This window comes from Oncorhynchus mykiss, chromosome 8 (assembly GCF_013265735.2).
Source record: "Oncorhynchus mykiss isolate Arlee chromosome 8, USDA_OmykA_1.1, whole genome shotgun sequence".
In the NCBI taxonomy this organism is placed as follows: Eukaryota; Metazoa; Chordata; class Actinopteri; order Salmoniformes; family Salmonidae; genus Oncorhynchus; species Oncorhynchus mykiss.
In genome coordinates, this window is record NC_048572.1 from 25,781,438 (window position 1) to 25,796,435 (window position 14,998).

Consider the following 14,998-nt stretch of genomic DNA (forward strand, 5'->3'; position numbering starts at 1 on the left):
ATTGAGCTCAGTGTTATCAGTTGCTGTGGTTACCGGATCTGTTTGTATTGTTCTCGAGTGTGACTCCATACAAAGAAGAGAGACCACCCCCCTAACCCGACCCAAAGAAAGCATTCCTCCCACCCCTTCCCATCCCACCCAGCAACCAAGGTTGTTTATCAGTCCCCCTCCTAACCATCCATCCCCTGAGTCTCCCCTTACAATCCCCCCAATCACCCCCATCATCCCCCACAAAGACCAGAGACACCAAGTGCCACCCCTTCCTCGTGGGCCTGGATGCAAAGAAAGTAACAAAAGTCTAAATAAATATATATTATTGGTTTGTATGTGTGGGGCTTCAGCAGAGACGGTTCTTTGACGAGCACCATTCATTCTCGCTGGAGATAATTCTAATGTTATAACTTGTAATAGTAACTGTATCCACTGATTAAATGGGAGAGAGTGAGGCGATTGCCATCTTAGAGCCAACATTTTTTTTCTCTCGCAGCAGTACTGCCTGCCAGCAGTAATCTTCTCTGATTAATTGAGAGATTCAAGGGGCTATCATCGTTAAGTAACATAATAGATGCAAAGCATTTCATATTTAAATTCATGCACTTTGAAATTAATTTTGTAACTTTGCCCCAAAAGCATTTAACCGCAGGGCACTCCCACATCATATGAAGGAATGTTCCTATCTGAGTTAGAGGACACAGTGAACAGTTGGGAGTTGGGGCCAATTTCATCGTAAAATGTTTCCTTGTTGTTAATACCATCTGTGAACAAACTTAAAATGTATAAATTGATGGTTTGGATTATGGGATGCAAAGGTCATATTTTTCCATATTTTGTTCCAGTTGAAGTGGTTGTTCAGATTCAATTAGATCTGTGGACCATACTTTTTAAAAATATAGATCAGTCCTTTTGTGAACCCAGATAATTTATTTATAAATACCATAATTGGATGGTTCGGTAGTTGGGTTTCGCAAGGGACTCCATAGGCCAGCATTGCTGACCAAAGTTGTAAATATAGAAAAAATGAGTTGCCTGGTAATGTGTATTATTCAAATCATGGAATGGTCTGCAACCATGACTGTCCATGACATCGTTAAGGGTACCGATTCCACATTTGAACCATTGGGAGGGATGCAAAAGGCCGCCCTCCAGATCGCAAAGCATTATTGTGAAATATTGGAGTATGGGCTTGCCATGTTGATTCTATTTCATTTTTATTTTTTTAAATTTTGAGCCAAATATAAATCGTGTTAGCAATAATAATAGGACTAAAGCAATATGCAGAAATAGCTCTGCAATTTCCAGGTTGCAAAAATTCGAATAGTTTTGCATAATTTCTGTTTGCGTGACAATACAAGCAATGTACAGTGTAGAGAATCATTGTACCATCAAAACCTCTGTGAAAAACATTTTCAATAACCAAAAATATTGTATTTTCAGCTGTTTGAAGCTGGTGTACAAAACCAAAAGTGAAAGACACAAAAACTAAACCTAAGCACAAGAAGCATAGAAATAGCACACATAGAACAGATATAAAGCTTCTTAGACTTGCTTTCAATGACAAATCTATCATTCACATTTATATGTGAATTTGGTTGGATCGCCCAAAAAGTTACATATTTCAGCTTTGACCTCTACGGGATTGGTGTCCCTATACCGGGAAGGTTGTTGCTAACGTACACCAATGTCACTAGAATGATGTAAGTAACAGCCAACTTTCCAGGACATAGACATGTCTTATATGTGCAGAAAGCTGAAATTATTGTCAATCTAACTACACTATCCAATTTACAGTAGCTATTACATTGAACAAATACCATGCTTTTGTTTGAGGAGAGTGCACAACAATAAAAAACTTTTATCACGGCAACTGGTTTGATACATTCACCTCTGACAGTGTCTCCTGACCCCTCCTGTCTCAGCCTCCAGTATTTATGCTGCAGTAGTTTATGTGTCGGGGGGCTAGGGTCAGTTTGTTATATCTGGAGTACTTCTCCTGTCTTATCCGGTGTCCTGTGTGAATTTAAGTATGCTCTCTCTAATTCTTTCTTTCTCTCTTTCTTTCTCTCTCTTGGAGGACCTGAGCCCTAGGACCATGCCTCAGGACTACCTGGCATGATGACTCCTTGCTGTCCCCAGTCCACCTGGCCGTGCTGCTGCTCCAGTTTCAACTGTTCTGCCTGCGGCTATGGAATCCTGACCTGTTCACCGGACGTGCTACCTGTCTCAGACCTATTATTTTACCATGCTGGTCATTTATGAACATTTGAACATCTTGGCCATGTTCTGTTATAATCGCCACCCGGCACAGCCAGAAGTGGACTGGCCACCCCTCATAGCCTGGTTCCTCTCTAGGTTTCTTCCTAGGTTTTGGCCTTTCTAGGGAGTTTTTCCTAGCCAACGTGCTTCAACACCTGCATTGCTTGCTGTTTGGGGTTTTAGGCTGGGTTTCTGTACAGCACTTTGAGATATCAGCTGATGTACGAAGGGCTATAAATACATTTGATTTGATTTGATGGTAAATTCAATTGAAATGTAGGAAATGGGTTCTACGGTTTGAACCCCTGATTTTTCTGGTCCTACACCTACCCTGCCATTTAGATGTGTAGGGAAAATAATGTATGACCTTCCTGGGAGTGTGTAAACCTTTATTACCATATAATTTGTGTATGTTCTCTATAGTTATGTACTTGAAAATGTATCAATTGACCATTTCGGCACATTTGGGCAGACATGAATCAAAATGTTGTGCAGTAATGTAACACCATGCCCAAACCGGACCCGTTGCATGCACGAGCGTTGCTAAATAAATGTACACATACATGTTATTCAATCATTGCACCCACACTGCTCGCGCGCATCAACTAGCGTCTGTGTTGCCGGGCGCTAAAATAGGTGATTCTATTTGTGACGCAGAACTCGCTGCAAGTCCTGCCTCTTCCATCTGCTCATTGGTTTTTAGAAGCATGTACCCATGTGGGTGATTGAAATATGAACTGAGGTCGGTTGTGGCAATGCACCTTATATGAAAGTTAGTTTCCAATCGCCATATAAAGTACAAAGAAGAAAAAGTTTCCTGGAAGGAGGAGAAATGACTGGAAACGATTCGGTTGACCGTTTTATGTTTGGATTATTTGTCAGAGTAGAGGACCTTATGTATTTCAGGTAAAATAACAACTCAATATTTACAGTGCCTTGCGAAAGTATTCGGCCCCCTTGATCTTTGCGACCTTTTGCCACATTTCAGGCTTCAAACATAAAGATATAAAACTGTATTTTTTTGTGAAGAATCAACAACAAGTGGGACACAATCATGAAGTGGAACGACATTTATTGGATATTTCAAACTTTTTTAACAAATCAAAAACTGAAAAATTGGGCGTGCAAAATTATTCAGCCCCTTTACTTTCAGTGCAGCAAACTCTCTCCAGAAGTTCAATGAGGATCTCTGAATGATCCAATGTTGACCTAAATGACTAATGATGATAAATACAATCCACCTGTGTGTAATCAAGTCTCCGTATAAATGCACCTGCACTGTGATAGTCTCAGAGGTCCGTTAAAAGCGCAGAGAGCATCATGAAGAACAAGGAACACACCAGGCAGGTCCGAGATACTGTTGTGAAGAAGTTTAAAGCCGGATTTGGATACAAAAAGCTTTAAACATCCCAAGCTTTAAACATCCCAAAGAGCACTGTGCAAGCGATAATATTGAAATGGAAGGAGTATCAGACCACTGCAAATCTACCAAGACCTGGCAGTCCCTCTATACTTTCAGCTCATACAAGGAGAAGACTGATCAGAGATGCAGCCAAGAGGCCCATGATCACTCTGGATGAACTGCAGAGATCTACAGCTGAGGTGGGAGACTCTGTCCATAGGACAACAATCAGTCGTATATTGCACAAATCTGGCCTTTATGGAAGAGTGGCAAGAAGAAAGCCATTTCTTAAAGATATCCATAAAAAGTGTTGTTTAAAGTTTGCCACAAGCCACCTGGGAGACACACCAAACATGTGGAAGAAGGTGCTCTGGTCAGATGAAACCAAAATTGAACTTTTTGGCAACAATGCAAAACGTTACGTTTGGCGTAAAAGCAACACAGCTGAACACACCATCCCCACTGTCAAACATGGTGGTGGCAGCATCATGGTTTGGGCCTGCTTTTCTTCAGCAGGGACAGGGAAGATGGTTAAAATTGATGGGAAGATGGATGGAGCCAAATACAGGACCATTCTGGAAGAAAACCTGATGGAGTCTGCAAAAGACCTGAGACTGGGACGGAGATTTGTCTTCCAACAAGACAATGATCCAAAACATAAAGCAAAATCTACAATGGAATGGTTCAAAAATAAACATATCCAGGTGTTAGAATGGCCAAGTCAAAGTCCAGACCTGAATCCAATCGAGAATCTGTGGAAAGAACTGAAAACTGCTGTTCACAAATGCTCTCCATCCAACCTCACTGAGCTCGAGCTGTTTTGCAAGGAGGAATGGGAAAAAATGTCAGTCTCTCGATGTGCAAAACTGATAGAGACATACCCCAAGCGACTTACAGCTGTAATTTGCAGCAAAAGGTGGCGCTACAAAGTATTAACTTAAGGGGGCTGAATAATTTTGCACGCCCAATTTTTCAGTTTTTGATTTGTTAAAAAAGTTTGAAATATCCAATAAATGTTGTTCCACTTCATGATTGTGTCCCACTTGTTGTTGATTATTCACAAAAAAATACGGTTTTATATCTTTATGTTTGAAGCCTGAAATGTGACAAAAGGTCGCAAAGTTCAAGGGGGCCGAATACTTTCGCAAGGCACTGTATAACCCAGGACAAATTAGCTATCAACAGAAAGCTAGCTAGCGAAATAGGACAAATTAGTTAGAAACTACAAGCTAGCAAGCTACATTGCCATAAATGGTTAATGCTTTAATGCTTTTCGACCTGTCTCCAAATTAATTCAATTGGTTCAGAGTTTGTTTTGATATTTCAACCTACATGTCGTGGTCGCGTTTGGTGTAGGGGGACAAAATCAATTTGCACACGATGGCGCATGCGCAAGTCCGGCATAGTGGAAACTGGATCAGTCTGAAACTTTGCACACACACTGCTACCATCTGGTGGCCAAAATCTATATTGTGCCTAAACTCATATGTGATTTTATGGCCTCTTGCATTTCAAAGATGATGATTTTATTTATTTATAGAAAACGCATGTTTTTTGTTTCGTATTATCTTTTACCAGATATAATGTGTTATATTTTCCTACGTTAATTTCAGATTTAATTTTTTTTTTTCCAAAGCAGTGGTTCGCACTTTCAGTTTTGCGCGAATGCTTCCATCAATCCACGGTTTCTGATTGTGGAATGTTTTAATAGACGCTTGTGGGTACAACATTACCGATGCACTTGCTAATGAACTCGCTCACCGAATCAGCGTATTCATCAATGTTGTTGTTTGACCCTATGTGGAACATATTCCAGTCCACGTGATCGAAGCAATCTTGAAGCGTGGAATCCGATTGGTCAGACCAGCGTTGAACAGACCTGAGCACGGGCGTTTCCTGTTTAGTTTCTGTCTATGGGCTGGGAGCAACAAAATGGAGTCGTGGTCAGCTTTTCCGAAAGGAGGGCGGGGGAGGGCCTTATATGCATCGCGGAAGTTAGAATAACAATGATCCAGGGTTTTACCAGCCCTGGTAGCACAATCGATATGCTGATATAATTTAGGGAGTCTTGTTTTCAGATTAGCCTTGTTAAAATCCCCAGCTACAATAAATGCAGGCTCAGGATGTGTGGTTTCCAGTTTACATAGAGTCAAATGAAGTTCGTTCAGGGACGTTGATGTGTCTGCTTGGGGGGGAATATACACGACTGTGATTATGATCGAAGAGAATTCTCTTGGTAGATAATGCGGTCGGCATTTGAATGTGAGGAATTGTAAGTCAGGTGAACAAAAGGACTTGAATTCCTGTATGTTGTCATGATCACACCACGTCTCGTTAATCATAAGGCATACACCCCCGCCCTTCTTCTTACCAGAGCGCGATGCGTGAAGAAACCAGGTGGCTGTACCGACTCCGATAGCGTGTCTCGAGTGAGCCATGTTTCCGTGAAACAAAGAATGTTACAATCTCTAATGTCTCTCTGGAAGGCAACCCTTGCTCGGATTTCGTCTACCTTGTTGTCAAGAGGCTGGACATTGGCGAGTAGTATGCTCGGGAGCGTTGTGCGATGTGCCCGTCTACGGAGCCTGACCAGAAGACCGCTCCGTCTGCCCCTTCTGCGGCGCCGATGTTTTGGGTCGCCAGCTGGGATCCGATCCATTGTCCTGGGTGGTGGGCCAAACAGAGGATCCGCTTCGGGAAAGTCCTGGTCGTAATGTTGGTGAGTTGACATTGCTCAAAAATCCAATAGTTCCTCCCGACTGTTTGCAATAAAACCTAAGATTTCCTGGGGTAACAATGTAAGAAATAACACATAAAAAACAACATACTGCATAGTTTCCTAGGAACGCGAAGTGAGGCGGCCATCTCTGTCGGCGCCGGGTGTTGTTCAATTCAATAAAATAAAAAAATGAAATCCACGTACAACATGTCTACAAAGGACTATAAACACAGCATCAATATAACATGAACTTGAACATTCACCTCTTGGAGAGAGAAAGCGAAACCAATTACTTGGATTGACAAAGGGTCAAGATGTATGGCACCTTCTTTCTCCAGCCTTGTGTGAACCTGCAGGCTGAGACATCAGATCTGCCCTGCCGACACAGTCATAAATTACTCTGCGCAATGAGCAACCTCCAAGAACTGTCTGGCATGACTCTAAAAGCTCGCCCATGGCAGCACAATAAAACACCTTAATAAAGGCCACCACGGAAAATGCTGCGGTAGCGTGTGCATGCAAAAGACAATGCCCGCCAATACAACAACCAAACTACTTCTGCAAAAGCACTTGTGCAACCAATACAACAATAACATCAATGGCTGTACGGAATAATACTACAAACAACAAACAATACGGAGAGCAGTATTGGCAACTCATACATCAAAATGAGCAACAGCCATACAGTAGAACATATGGCTGAAACGTATCAAAGTACCAGTAAGTAATTAGTGGTAATTACCTAGCCCCCCCTAAGAACAGTGTTTAATTGCTGACACAAAAAAAGCAATGTTTGGGAAGAAATGGTATGTGGATGAAGGTCATGCTTAGGTGAATAAACTACAAAGGGAAATAAATGGCTACAGTTTAGGGGACCTTCAATGCTGCAGACATTTTTTGGTACCCTTCCCCAGATATGTGCCCTGACAGAATACTGTCTTGGAGCTCTATGAAGAATTCCTTAGACCTCATGGCTTTGTTTTTGCTCTGACATGCATTGTCAACTGTGTGACATTCCAGAAGGACAGCGACTCCACCAATTAGGCCTTTATGGTAGTGTGACCAGACGTAAGCCACTCCTCAACCTGAAGGAGCTTGAGAGGATCTGCAGAGAAGAATGGGAGAAACTCCTCAATCAGCTTGTAGCATCATACCCAAGAAGACTCGGGCTGTAATCACTGCCAAAGGTGCTTCAACAAAGTACTGAGTAAAGGGTCTGAATACTTACGTAAATGTGATGTTTCAGTTTTTTTTTAATAAAATGTGCAAAAATGTATAAAAACCTGTTTTGCTTTGTCGTTATGAGGGGGAAAAAAACAATTTAATCAATTTTAGAATAAGGCTGTAACGTAACAAAATGTGGAAAAAGTCAAGGGGTCTTAATACTTTCCGAATGCACTTTAGGTCACAAATAAAGCTATCCCCAGTAAAATTGGAGCCCAACTCATGAGTCCACCTCCTGCACTGCTCATACTTAATCAATTCCCCACCTGTGACTGAAAACAAGGGGAGAGATGCCAATTGAAAAGCTCTCTCTTAAAAACGTAGCTAACTATCCAGCAATATGACATAAAATGCTGTGTAAACAGCTAAAACTGTAAAGCTATCAGTCACTAGTGGAAACATTTACCACTACCACATTAAGTTACGTTATCTTTTTAATGTATTTTTACCTCAGATGATCTGGTAGTAAGGTTGTTAGCTAGCACTCCTAGCAGCTTATGCTAACTAGCTAGCTGGCTAGCATTTACTGCTCGTGAAGTTGCTAGCTAGCAAATTAGCATAAACTGGCGCTAACTGGGCATTAGTGGATTATTTATCTTAAGGCTTTCCTATTTGTATATTTAAAAATAAATTATAAATATAACTTCATTGGATTATATCTACAACTAAAAATATTTTAAAATTTGATAAACTTACCTCAAAATAGTTTTGTTGAAATATCTCCCAAAGTTGTGATGACACAAAGGAAATCTTTCGTTGAGCAAGAGCAGTGGCAGCCAGGAAAAGTGTTCTGAAAAGAATTTGGTGACATATTGTGGTCTTTATGTGAAATACAGGGGGGATAGTTACCCCCTAGTACCCTACACAGCATGTAAAAATAAATAAAAAACCCTGCAACTTACATTTTTATGACATTCAGACATTTGTGTTACTGTTGACAGTAAAAAGTCCTCAGAAACATGCGTCTTCTCCAAATCAAATTTTATTGGTCACATACACATGGTTAGCAGATGTTATTTATTGCGAGTGTAGCGAAATGCTTGTGCTTCTAGTTCCGACAGTGCAGCAATATCTAACAAGTAATATCTAACAATTCCACAACAAATACCTAACACACACAAATCTAAGTAAGGAATGGAATAAGAATATATAAATGTATTGATGTCAGAGCGGCATAGGCTAAGATGCAATAGATAGTATAGAATACAGTATATACAAGTGAGATGAGTAATGCAAGATATGTAAGAACAGGCAGGGGTCAATAATCCAGTGTGGTGAGGCAACGTACAGAATGGCAGGCAGGCAGGCTCAGGGTCAGGGCAGGCAGAAAGGTCAAAACTGTGAACAACTAGAAAACAGGAACTAGAACAGACAGGAGCAAGGGGGAAAACGCTGGTAGGTTTCACAAAAAAAAAAAAACTGGCAACAGACAAACAGAAAACACAGGTATAAATACACTGGGATAATGGGGGAAGATTGGCAACATCTGGAGGGGGGGGGGGGGGGGGGGGGGTGGAGACAAGCACAAAGACAAGTGAAACGGATCAGGGTGTGACAGTCAACAGAGAATAAATGTATTTAAAAAAAAACCTGCGTTGGGCTGTGTGAACTAATTTGAGTAAGTAAGTCTTCGAGACTGGACAACAATATTTTGAAAACAAATTAATCTCTGTGTTTATCAAAGATAGGGGGCAATAGTGAAAACACTGGGTAGCAGCTTACCCTTTTTTAAAAATAAAGCTAAATTAGTGCTGTATTCACATCTCTCCCAAATGAACCTTGTGAACAGCTGTATTAATCATTTTGAGCAATAGTGGACCTAATTGATTCCAACATTATAAATAGACCTTAGGAGGAATAACCAGCCCATCCAGGTGATTTGCCTTTATTCATGTTATCCAATGCCCTTTTGAGTTCATTTAAAGAGATTTGGGCTCCCAGCGACGTGTCTTCCTCTGTTGAGAGAAGAGGAGTTCTTAATTATTTTAGAAAGGACTTAGTCTGGCTTGGTGTGGATTTAAAATCAGAGGTGTACAGTTCTTTATAGAAGCGGGAGAATCTTTGATTCATCTGGGTTCTGAACGTATTTCCCTGTTTCAGATTCAATAGTTGCTATATCAGCTAATTGATCATTACTGCGTACCTTGTTGGCCAGTAAACGACTGGGATGATTACCATGGACGTAATGGTTGAGTCTAACTCGATGGATGGCAAATTCTGCTCTCTGCCTTATCGATAAATTAAGTTCTGTCTTGACTTTGGAAAGAGTAATAGCTACCAGGTCTGAAAACAGTGTTCGTTGTGAACTTAACAATGACCTTAACAAACATTTCCCAATCTGATATCTCCTTTAATTGTGATTTATTAAAAAAAAAAAAAAAAATGAAACCTTTGGTGGCATCTCATAGAATCCGAGGGTCATCCACTGAATTTTTATTGATCATTATTAATTTATTTAGTTCAATTTCAAATTGATCACAGAATGTAGGATTTTGTAGTAATGAAATATTGAAATGCCATCTTGTGGCTCTTTCAGGAGATTCTGAAATTTGAAGTTGGCAATAGTAAGCGTGGTGGTCAGTAAAGTGCATTGATCAAATTTCTATTTGCTTGATTAAAGACATGTAGATAATAGTATGTAATCGATTTGTGAGATTGATTTATGCCTGTTTGAGTAGAAAGTGTACTGTTTTGCTTTAGAGTTATGAGCTGACCAGGTTTCAATGAGGTTGTAATCAGAGAGTATATGCTAGAGAGCCTTGGTTGCTTGTGGATTATTGTTGTTCTTATTAGATTTGTCTCGCATGTACAAAATGGCATTCATGTCTGTCCCAATAACCAGATGGAATTGCAGATATTTATGAATTTGGAGCGTACACATTAATAAAGGCAATTTTCTTTCCATTATGGATAACTTTAGGTCTTTACCCATGATGGTGATGTTCTGTTCCTTATTTATCATTATGATTACACCTTTAGTTTTGTTTGGGGCTGATGAAAAAGCAGCCAGTTTGTACAAATGGTTCTCTATTCTTTTTGGAGCAGGTGTGTTTCTTGGAGCAGGTGTGTTTCTTGGAGCAGGTGTGTTTCTTGGAGCAGGTGTGTTTCTTGGAGCATTTCTATATCAACATGGTTTCTTGCTAGAATATCAAGACAGCTGGAACATTTAATAGGACAGTTTAGGCCTTTCAAATTCTAAGAGAGAATAGCTAGCGTTGCCATTGTTAATTTTTTTATTTTATTATTAATGATGTAATTGTTATCTTTAGTGTTAATAAGCCCATTGATGTGAAACAAAAAGCATGACCCACAGGGAAACCCACCCATTGGTTATTCCCCACCCAGAACCGCCCTGTGAACCATTCCCCCACTTCCTTAAATATTAACTATCTTAAGCAGCATTGGAGGGGGGGATCTTAAGGTATTGAGAAAGAAAGAAACTAAAACATGAAATAAGTAAACATGTACCCCTTCAGACCTTTAAATGTAAGTTTGCAGACTTGATGAAAAGAAGATGAGAAAAGAAGTAGGCGAGATATAACAACAGATTTGCAAGGCTAAAGAGTCAAATAGGATGGCTGTAGGAGTAATAGCTTTGATTGATAATTGATCCATCAGCTTCATTATTATTAGCAATATTGTAACGGCATTCTTCCTCCTCTTCTGAGGAGGAGTAGCGAGAAGGATCGGAGGACCAATGCGCAGCGTGGTAAGTGTCCATAACGTTTATTTTAAGATATAAACTGAACACTATGAAATATAAAACAATAAACGTGAACATGAACGAAAACCGAAACAGTACCGTGTGGCGACAAACACTCACACGGAAACAAACACCCACAACTCAAAAGTGAAACCCAGGCTACCTAAGTATGATTCTCAATCAGAGACAACTAACGACACCTGCCTCTGATTGAGAACCATGGCTGAACTCAAAACCCCAACATAGAAAAACACACATAGACTGCCCACCCCAACTCACGCCCTGACCATACTAAATAAAGACAAAACAAAGGAAATAAAGGTCAGAACGTGACAAATATGGTCTAAATTACTTTAAACATAAAGTACCCTCAATGTGTATTAAGCATGTAGGTGCTCTATACTATGTACAAAGAAAGAAAAAAGTAGAGTGTATGTGCAGGAAATGCAGGCTAAAATCTTCACAATAATTAATCATCAAGTCCTCCTGGGAGATACATTCAGAAGTGTAAACAGAGGGGGACAGCCATGAAAAAAAAGGATTGTGTGGTATCCCATTTGGGACTGGCCATCTATTCTAAACAGTTTAGCCCACGTAATGCGCTGTAGCCCCACAAGGAAGCAGCCCCAGTCTGTATGAACCTTTGATATATTGTCCATTGTTCATTAATTGACGTGAAGTTATCATTATCTAAATGTCCTGGACCATAGGCAATATAATGAGAATGAAGTCCAATGTTCAGCAATAATAATAAGTGTTCCTTTTACCCAATTGAAGGGTGTCCTCGTTGTTTTATGCTGAGGGCAGCATCACAGCCATGGGCTAGACTGCATGATTGTGCATGGAAAGAATACCTGAATATATTTGTCGGCTTGTCCCTTTTGTGTGTTGGGCTTGATGTGTTTCTTAAGGAAGTATTGAGCCTCCTTGGCAGTGGAAAACGTGTGTTGTATTCTGGAAGGTTATGATGAGTTTTGCCGGGTGGATGAAGCCGCATCTCAGGTTTAGCTAGCAAAGCTTTGATCTCACCTCATTGTACTATAGGTCGTCATCTGTTTCAACAGTTCGGCACTCAGATCTGGGTAGATGCTGATCCTCTTCTCCACATAAGTAAGAGCTCCCGATTGAGACGAACAATTTGCCGTTTGACTTAAAAACTGTGGATTCCAACAATCATACACTGGGATCTGTTCCGGAGGGGACCCATGCGCCTTGCTTCTCCAGACAAAACAGCTCATAGAAATGATTGGTCAAGAAGGATGTTGGGTTGCTCACTTCCATACCAGTTTCAAGTCCTATGACCCGCACATTGAATTCACGGGAATAATTTTTGAGTGATTGTGTTTTCTTTTTTAGGAGATTGATTTCCCCTTAGCTTAGTTCGCGCTGTGTCCAGATCATGGAGTCAACCCTTTGTCACATTGGCCGAAAAATGGGGAAGCTCGCAAGCCGAAGAACACCATCCCAACCGTGAAGCACAAGGGTGGCAGCATCATGTTGTGGGGTGCTTGTGTAACAGTACAAATTTAGACCGTCCCCTCGCCCATACCCGGGCGCGAACTAGGGACCTTCTGCACACATCAACAGTCACCCTCGAAGCATCGTTACCCATCGCGCCACAAAAGCCGCGGCCCTTGCAGAGCAAGGGGAACTACTACTTCAAGGTCTCAGAGCAAGTGACGTCACTGATTGAAACGCTATTTAGCGCCCACGCTAACTAAGCTAGCCGTTTCACATCCGTTACACTTGCTGCAGGAGGGACTGGTGCACTTCACAAAATAGATGGCATCATGAGAAAGGAAAAGTATGTGGATATATTGAATCAACATCTCAAGTTGAAGTTAAAGCTTGGTCGCAAATGGGTCTTCCAAATGGACAATGACCCCAAGCATACTTCCAAAGTTGTGGCAAAATGGCTTAAGGACAACAAAGTCAAGGTATTGAAGTGGCCATCACAAAGCCCTGACCTCAATCCTATAGAAAATTTGTGGGCAGAACTGAAAAAGCATGTGCGAGCAAGGAGGCCTACAAACCTGACTCAGTTACACCAGCTCTGTCAGGAGGAATGGGCCAAAATTCACTCAACTTATTGTGGGAAGCTTGTGTAAGGCTACCTGAAACATTTGACCCAAGTGAAACAATTTAAAGGCAATGCTACCAAGTACTAATTGAGTGTATGTAAACTTCTGACCCACTGGGAATGTGATGAAAGAAATACTAGCTGAAATATATAATTCTCTCTACTGTTATTCTGACATTTCACATTCTTAAAATAAAGTGATGATCCTAACTGACCTAAGACATATTTTTTACTAGGATTAAATGTCAGGAATTGTGAAAAACTGAGTTTAAATGTAGTTGGCTAAGGTGCATGTAAACTTCCGACTTCAACTGTACGTGATATTACATGTTGAAAATTCTTTAAAAATAAGCCATGAGAAAGCCACATGTTATCCAATTATTCAGTTACTGTACTAAAAATAACACGCACACGCACACACACACACAGTGGGGTTAGATGACTCACACTGTCAAGTGTGTCTACTTGTGTGAAGTCACCGACTCCCCCTCATCTACGGAAAAAAATGTGCAGCAGCCCCACCTCTAAACTACTTTCCGTGGCTATGTAATCTTCTCATCATTTGACTGTCTGTACAGCTCCTACAGAGGAGAAACCAAACTGAAGGGTAAGAAAAACGTTTTACAGCTCGCTGTATTTTCTCCCCATACCCTTTCTTTTCCCTTCTTGTTTGTATTTTCATTTTCCCTCTATCTTTTTACTCCCCATTCCTTCTCTCACCTCGTCTCTCTTAGAGCCCTGGAAGTGTTGGGCGACATGTTCAGGCTAGAGGTCGACCGATTAATCGGAATGGCCGATTAATTAGGGCCGATTTCAAGTTTTCATAACAATCGGAAATCTGTATTTTTGGGCACCAATTTGCCGATTTTTTAAATTTATTTTTTATACTTTTATTTCACTAGGCAAGTCAGTTAAGAACACATTCTTATTTTCAATGACGGTCTAGGAACGGTGGGTTAACTGCCTCATTCAGGGGCAGAACGACAGATTTTCACCTTCCAATCTTGCAACCTTACAGTTAACTAGTCCAACGCAATAACGACCTGCCTCTCTCTCGTTGCACTCCACAAGGAGACTGCCTGTTACGCGAATGCAGCAAGCCAAGGTAAGTTGCTAGCTAGCATTAAACTTATCTTATAAAAAACTATCAAAATCACTAGTTAACTAACTACACATGGTTGATGATATTACTAGATATTATCTAGTGTGTCCTGTGTTGCATATAATCTGACTGAGCATACAAGCATACAAGTATCTAAGTATCTGACTGAGCGGTGGTAGGCAGAAGCAGGCGAGTAAACATTAATTCAAACAGCACTTTCGTGTGTTTTGCCAGCAGCTCTTCGTTGTGCGTCAAGCATTGCACTGTTTATGACTTCAAGCCTATCATCTTCCGAGATGAGGCTGGTGTAACCGAAGGGAAATGGCTAGCTAGTTAGCGTGCCCTAATAGCGTTTCAGACGTCACTCGCTCTGAGCCTTCTAGTAGTTGTTCCCCTTGCTCTGCATGGGTAACGCTGCTTCGATGGTAGCTGTTATCGTTGTGTTGTTGGTTCGAGCCCAAGGAGGAGGGAGGAGAGGGACGGAAGCTATACTGTTGACTGGCAATACTAAAGTG